Source organism: Mytilus edulis, chromosome 13 (assembly GCF_963676685.1).
Source record: "Mytilus edulis chromosome 13, xbMytEdul2.2, whole genome shotgun sequence".
NCBI lineage: Eukaryota > Metazoa > Mollusca > Bivalvia > Mytilida > Mytilidae > Mytilus > Mytilus edulis.
In genome coordinates, this window is record NC_092356.1 from 65,020,291 (window position 1) to 65,028,935 (window position 8,645).

Sequence of the window (8,645 nt, forward strand, 5' to 3'; positions counted from 1 at the left end):
TTCTGGAAAGATATGACTGTTTCAGCGCCACTTGTAGTACTCCTAGCTATTACAAGGCTGCCAGTTTTTATTGGTGGCAGAAGCCATATAAATGGCACCTGAAAAACCACCCACCTTCAGTGTCTGTAAATGTTGTCCTAAGTTTCTGTTGAAATGTTTGTACTGGTTTGAGGTATTGCTGATTAAAAGTGTTGACGTCTGATTAAACAAAAAAACATCCTTTACTAAATTGTCCTATTCAAGGGGAGATAAACATATTGAAATAAATCCTTTACAAGGGGAGATAAACATTAAAATAAATCCTTTACAAGGGGAGATAAACATATTGAAATAAATCCTTTACAACAACTTTGGATCAATATCCTATTCAAGGGGAGATAAACATATTGAAATAAATCCTTTATAGGTGTAACACCACTAATTCAGGCCCGGCCAGAAAGCACATACCAGAAAGTAGTACATATTTAACACAAAATAGTTCCTACGCATGAGTGTAACTTTCAAAATATGTAGAATATTTAGGTATTTTTGGTATCAAATGAAAGCTGAAGGACTGGTGATCATTGTAGAACACTTTTGGACTTTTAATTTTGAATAGTAAAAAAACTGCACCAAATTTTAAAAAGAGGGTACATTTTGTCTGTTTGTCAGATCTGAAGTACCTGTTTTGGTACATCTGAAGTTCCGGGAACCAGTTCTTTCTTATATGCAATGTAAGGTATGTTGATTTTTTCAGTACAAGACACCATAAAGTGTTGCTTTGAAATGCAATGATTGCCACTTTATTTGAACTTAAAATAAAAGAGGTGTGCCTGCTTGAAACGGAGGAATTTAACATAGAAAGCAATGGGACCATGAATTAGTGGTGTACTTCCTATTACAGAGAATCACCAGAAATCCAATTTTTAGAAGTTGTACCTATTCCAATGAAAATAAGTCAAATAGGATGTTAGTAATCATGTCTAATCATCTTTTTTGGGTCAACCGTCCTGCTTATGGGAAATTTAAGCTCTTAAATTGGCATACTCAAATATGTTAGCCTTTTATGGTCATACAACATGCATGCAGTTAAGACTTGACTCCAAGTTCTCATTTTTGCATTTTTTCTGATTCAAATCAATAAAACATGTATTTTATGACTTGTTTATGGAACAAAATAGCTCTTGGTCAAAATAATCTCATGATTTTTCAAGTTTTTTTGTTTTTCTTATGGTAGCCTTTTACAATCTAGGCAAATGGTATATACTCATATAAGAATTCTTAAATCTCACTGTACATGTAATTTTGGACCAGTTTAGCAAGTTATCTAGCTGAGGGATATATAAATTGCTCTTATTAATCTATGTTTTACCACAGAATTATATTTCATGCAAAAAAAAGCCTTTTTTCAATTTCAAGAAAAAAGGGGGGATAATTTCTCATTTATGTCTTAAGTTTGGACTAATGTATTGTTATTTAATGAAGAACCTCTGATAAAAATATGACTATTAGTAAGCACATAGCTTTCCTAATAGAAATTAATAAATAAAACAATGATATTGAGAATAAAAAAAATATATTGGCCAATGGTAATATACATATGCAGTTTTCTTTGAATAACCCATATGTTACTACCAGTCCAATTTGAGCTTTAAATTAATAAAATAGTATTTGGACTAAGGCTTTATATGTTTTTTATTGCTTGAAATAGATCATAGAATGAAATAAAGTAATGCTCAAGTCAATATAGCAAGTTTGGTTCTGTTATAGGTGTAACACCACTAATTCAGGCCCGGCCAGAAAGCACATACCAGAAAGTAGTACATATTTAACACAAAATAGTTCCTACGCATGAGTGTAACTTTCAAAATATGTAGAATATTTAGGTATTTTTGGTATCAAATGAAAGCTGAAGGACTGGTGATCATTGTAGAACACTTTTGGACTTTTAATTTTGAATAGTAAAAAAACTGCACCAAATTTTAAAAAGAGGGTACATTTTGTCTGTTTGTCAGATCTGAAGTACCTGTTTTGGTACATCTGAAGTTCCGGGAACCAGTTCTTTCTTATATGCAATGTAAGGTATGTTGATTTTTTCAGTACAAGACACCATAAAGTGTTGCTTTGAAATGCAATGATTGCCACTTTATTTGAACTTAAAATAAAAGAGGTGTGCCTGCTTGAAACGGAGGAATTTAACATAGAAAGCAATGGGACCATGAATTAGTGGTGTACTTCCTACAACAACTTTGGATCAATATCTTATAACGGGTACTCTGATAATATTTTGGGAAAGATTTTGAGAAAAGCAATTTAAAAATCTGTTAAAGGTATATTCTCTTAATTAATAAAATAAAAGGTATATTCTCTTAATTAATAAAATAATTGGTCCAGTGATCAATGAAGAATGTAAAGATGAGATGTTGTCAATATGCCAATGAGATGTGGTAATAAAGCTAATGAGATGTTCTAAGAATGCCAATGAGATGTGCTAAAAATGCCAATGAGATGTGCTTAGAATGCCAATAAGATGTGTTAATACAACTAATGAGATGCACTAAGAATGCAAATAAGATGTGGTATAAAGCTAATGAGATGTGCTTAGAAAGCCAATGAGATGTGGTAGTAAAGCTTATGGATGTGCCAATAAAGTAAATGAGATACACTAAGAATGCAAATGACTTGTGGTAATAAAACTAATGAGATGTGCTGAGAATGCACATGCGATGTGGTAGTAAAGCTAATGGGATGCACTAAGAATGCAAATGAGATGTAGTAATAAAGCTAATGAGATATGTGCTTAGAAAGCCAATGAGTTGTGGTAATAAAGCTTATGGATGTGCCAATAAAGTTAATGAGATACACTAAGAATGCCAATGAGATGTGCTAAAAATGCCAATAAGATGTATTAATACAACTAATGAGATGCACTAAGAATGCAAATAAGATGTGGTATAAAGCTAATGAGATGTGCTTAGAAAGCCAATGAGATGTGGTAGTAAAGCTTATGGATGTGCCAATAAAGTAAATGAGATACACTAAGAATGCAAATGACTTGTGGTAATTAAGCTAATGAGATGTGCTGAGAATGCACATGCGATGTGGTAGTAAAGCTAATGGGATGCACTAATAATACAAATGACTTGTGGTAATAAAGCTAATGAGATGTGGTAATAAAGCTAATGAGATGTGGTAATAGTGCTAATGTGATGCACTCAGAATGTAAATGGGTTGTGGTATTTATGCCAATACAATTTGGTAAGAATGCCAATGAGATGTGGTAAGAATGTCAATGAGATGTGGTTAGAATTCCAATGAGATGTGGTTAGAATGCCAATGAGATTTGGTAAGAATGCCATTGAGAACTATTCACCAGAGATTGAACCACAAGGCTGCAAGAGTTATCTTTCTTTCATGTGAATTTTACGTATACTTTATAGATGTAGGAAGATGTGGTGTGAGTGCCAATGAGACAACTCTCCATCCAAATAACAATTTATGTATACTTTGTAAGCTCCCCTACAGCTGATAGTTAACATTTTCAGCAATTTATGATTAAAGTTACCCTTTCTTTTAATAAAATTATTTTATAAATAAACTTTTATAAATTAGCAAGTAGAAAAAGCTTGCTATAAATCTCAAATTCAAAATTTTCTGACCCCCCCCCCCCCCCCCCCCCCCAGTAAATAACCACTTTTGATTTCTTTGCCAATTTAAAAAAAAGATATACCAGTAAAGGCACTAGCATAGAAGATGTGTGGAATCAAATAGGTAACAACTATAGTGATAATGAAATATTCTAATAATAACCAGTTTTAAATGTATTGACTTAATGGACTTATTGTATGATGTTATATGTGACCAGTCAGAATAGTGGACAATGAAATATTCAAATGATGGAACTGACTGACTTTTAGTGAATAGACTAAATTCAGGATCGAACAGCCTTGGAATTCGACCGACAAGTAAATATGGACACCAGCCTTGGAACAAGCAAGTGAATTATTGACATTTATATTGATGTGACCAGTATTCATGTAGATGGAGCAGTGCTAGTGGACTTTAAACTGACAAATCTCACAGAAAGGCGCATCACAACTGGGTCTGAAGCTCTTACATACAAAAGACGAGGTAATTATACTCAAAATACATAACATTACACTGAATGTGATTACATGTAGATGTAAAAAAGATGTGGTATGATTGCCAATGAGAACTCTCAACAAGACCAAATTACACAAAAATTAACAATTATAGGTCACTGTGTGGCCTTCAACAATGAGCAAAGCCCATACTGCATAGTCCGCTATAAAATGCCCTGAAATGAAAAGGTAAAACAATTCAAATGAGAAAATATAGACGGCATTGCTAACTTGTGGACCAAAAATTACCAAAAAAACAAATATGTAAAACTAAAACAAACGACAACCACTGATGTTTATTAACCTTATATAAGCATTTAGTTTATTTTGAGTGTTTTAAAAAGATAAATGTGTAATAGAGCCAAAGGTCTTCATTACAAAAAAAGCAGTCTGGTAAATTTTAAAACAACGTATGTACCTGTTTGGATGTTTTATTATACTTGGGTGAAAAATTGTCCTACTTTAAATTATAATTAAAATTCCAATTAAGCATTTTTAAGAATGTGGCTGTTCAACATAATTTTTTCTTCTTCAGATATTCAGGAAATAAGAATTGTATGCGATCTATTACAAGATCTGAGGACAGTAGGACCTGGAAGTACTATATTACCAACTTCAAGGTCAGTTTACAGTAAAACCGGGAAATACTATATTACCAACTTCAAGGTCAGTTTACAGTAAAACAAAATGGTAATGAACACATTTTAAATCACAAAAATACTGAACTCCCAGGAAAGTTCAAAACAGAAAGTCCCTAATCAAATGGCAAAATCATAAGAATGGACTACAAATATCATATTCCTGAATTAATTGGTACAAAAATGTACAGACATTTTCTTCTGTAGAAAATGGTGGATTGAACCTGGTTTTATAGCTCTAAACATCTCACTTGTATGAAAATCCCAACAAATTCCATTATATTGACAACAATGCATGAATAAAACATGATAGGTAAAAATGTCAAAATAGGGGTTTAGCAGTCAACACAGTGTCACAATCTTAATCGCAACAAAAACAAACAAATTTTTAATAAAGAAGCACTAAAAAAGCATATATCACATTTAACAACCTCGTTCATTATGCTTATTTATTTTCATATTTTATGTATTTTTGCCAAATAATAAATTGCTCCTGCAGTTATACAATGGAAACTTGATTATCATCCTACTTTTGTTTATCATACTGTTAAAGTCTTGGCCAAATTATTTCAATGTTTGAATTTTGAAAAGAAACATTGATAATACTAACTAGCAATACTAACTAGCAAGTTTTAATACTCTCATTTCTGAGTTATAGGTTATGTTTAAAGCAAAAATTAAAATGTCATGGTAACTTTCCTTTAAGCCCACTTTGTTTTAAATATGCATGACATATTTGCCACTGGACATTAAGCATGCAACAATCAATCAATCAATCTTATATATATATATGGTATGAATAATTTCTGACCTATCAATAAGAATTAAATATGTTATTTTGTGAATTTATAATTTCCATGTTTTAATTGAAATTTTGTTGTTTGTTTGTAGATTAACTGCTTGGGAATTTACAAATCAACTGATACAGAAGAATTTTGCCATTTAGATGAACTTGGAAACAATTATTGACAAACAATATAGTGTATTATTATTCTTGTTAAAATCAACAGAAAGAGAGAGAGAGAGGAAGGATAGGAGAGAGTCAATTGTAAAGATTTATGTCTTTTTAACCAGACATGACGATTACATTAGAATTTCAGAGGCCTACAGTTCTCCCTTAAATGGTCATACATGAAGTAGTTAAAGTAGAGGACTTCAGTGTGACCAGCGAGAATAATCAGGCTGCTGCCATTGGTTTAAATCTCTTTTTTCAAAGATGTTTTTGTTACATTAGAATAAATCTGTGTGGAATGTAAAAAAAAAAGTAAAAAAATAAATTTGTGGTATTTTGTACATGTAGTTTCATTATGCAATCTTGAATACATTTATGATTACTATTTATAAAGAAGTATTATCATTAGAATGGAAAATGTATAAACATTTATTTGAGACAGAGTTTCACATTATTTCATTAAAATAATTAAATCCTTTTTCTGTGAATGAAGGACAAACAGGGAAAACAGACAAAGCTGCTATTCGATGAATTTTAAATTGTATTTATTCACATGTGATTAATAAGAGTTGAAGATTAGCTACAAGTATTCAGCATAGTACAAAATTAAGGATGCACTGCAAGTGTATATGACCTTTATAGTTATCATCACACTATGTCCAATCTAGATGTACAACACTCTTTTTTTTAGTGTTCTGTAAATTATCAGGAACACCAGTTGTGATGAATGGGATTTAGACTGGCAGGCTGAGAAATGGGTATAAGGGGAGGGAATACCCCTGCTTATCTTTTCATACTGGTTTGTTTCTTTGGTCAAGGTTTTGTACAAATGTTGTTCATATCAGATGTATACTTGTTATTTGGAGCTCTGTAAAAAAAAAAAAAAAAAAAAAAAAAAAAATGTAAAAAAGAAAAGAAAAAAGAAAGAAAGAAAAAAGAAAAAAAAAAGAAAAGAAAGAAAAGAAAAAAAAGAAAATAATTGTAAACAGAGTTCTAGATAATAACTGGGTGGTATGAAATGTGGGTTAAATATTTTCGGTATATTTTAAATGATTTTTTTTTTTATGCATCTGATATTTTATGTGTATAAAATGTTTTGTTATTTTTTTATAGAACTGCTTTAGTTGCCTTCTTGACTAACATTTATTGGTGAATGGAGAGACTAGCAGGCTGAGATTGAGGCATAAGGGGAGGGATTACCCCTGCTTTTCTCTTCATACTTGTAAATTCTGTCACTGCACGGAAGGTCAACAATTAAGAATATATAAGTTTTTTTATGTATCAATGTAAGTTAGATAAGTTATATCAGATGTATATAAAGTAAGATGAAAGTATTCTTTAGAGCTCTGTAAAAAAAAAGCTTGTAAACAGAGGTCTAGATAATGCATTAAGGGGTTTGGTTTGACATGGGGATTTCAAATTATATTTACAAGTCATCATCTACAAAAATGCATCTGATATTATTTGCCCCCAGCCCAGTTTCGTGTCCCAAATATAATCTCTGCAGAATAATGGCGACAGCTTAGTCAACAGCCTTATTTAAAGTTTCTGATTCACTTCCATTCCCACCCCCACCCCCACCCCCACCCTTTTAATAAGTAGTTATAGATTAAGGTTTCTTATTGGGAGTAATGATTGATTGATTTTAATTAAGTGTCACAGAATTATTAAGATACTAATTTCTGTGTAACAAGATTAATCTCCAATATTTAAAGGTGCTTTTAATTAAGATTTATTAAACTAAAAAAATTTAGTGTTTCATCAGCTCTGTCTTATACTAAATGGAAATCTACCTCTATATATATATATCTGCATTTTATATGCTACAAAATTTTGCCTGTTTAACAAAGGTTTATCTAACAAAATGAAAAACTCTGTCCATGAAATTGATTAAATTTAACTTTCCCACTGTAAAAGAAAAGAAATTATTTTAAATGCTGATATTGTTTAAATTGTACATGTTATAATCACAATATGATATACAGGGATGGGCAAGTAAAATACTGCAAGTAATAACCTTGTTTGTTCATGACAATTGAACATGTGAAATATCTGTTACAATAACACACCCATGCTTTTTCCCTATTGGGTTTTTTAATGCAGGGTGCATGTTTTTCTATGATTTGTCATATTTTTGTCTTCTCTTTTAATAAAGACCATGGAATTACATAGAAATGTTTCTGTTTTGTTTAAAAATTGAAAGGTCCTTATTTAGTTCCTCTTCAAAGGTACGAGTTTGTTACAAATATCTTGACCCTAGCATAATTCATCAGTTTGGATGATTGACTATGTCCTTGAGGCAAGGTCAGACAGAAAAGTGGTATTTGCAGCTTCAATGCCAAGGACACATCATTTAGAAGAAGTACTTGTCTGTCATATTTGTTTTTCATTAACTATTTGGTTATAAATTAGTCTGTTAATAGCTTTCTTGGTTTGAATTATCTCCCCTTGTTTTGTCCTGGGCATTTTATAGTCAACTTTCTGATATACAATATGGATTTTGCTCATTGTTGAAGGTTGTATAGCAAAAAACAGCTGCTAATAATCTGCCTTATTTGAACTTTGGAGCATCGATAGACTAGTTGTCTCATAGGCAATCATACCACATCTTATTTTATAGACTGGTTGGCTGGAATCAGAATATTAATTAAAGATATGTTGATCTAGTTGATTTTGAGGTTAAAATGTTGAAAGCCACAGACCAAAAAAGGAAATGAAAGGTTTTTGTCGAGCCTTCGACTAGTGGAAAAAGTGACACTAAGCAAATAAAGCGATCCTACATTCCGTCGGCGGCGTACACATATATTCAATCTGTGGTTAAAGTTTTTGAAATTTTAATAACTTTCTTAAACTATACTTGATTTCTACAAAACTTGGACAGAAGCTTGTTTATGATCATAAGATAGTATCCAGAAGTAAATTTTGTAAAAATAA

At 31.4% G+C, this 8,645-nt stretch overlaps 1 long non-coding RNA gene across 1 annotated transcript; it reads left to right on the forward strand.

Moving 5' to 3' along the window:
* Positions 1-3,659: 3,659 nt before the first annotated feature.
* Positions 3,660-7,886, forward strand: LOC139499936 (uncharacterized). Its single transcript, XR_011658269.1, has 3 exons — positions 3,660-4,110; positions 4,657-4,741; positions 5,651-7,886. It is a non-coding gene; the product is annotated as an uncharacterized lncRNA (long non-coding RNA).
* The last annotated feature ends 759 nt before the right edge of the window (positions 7,887-8,645 follow it).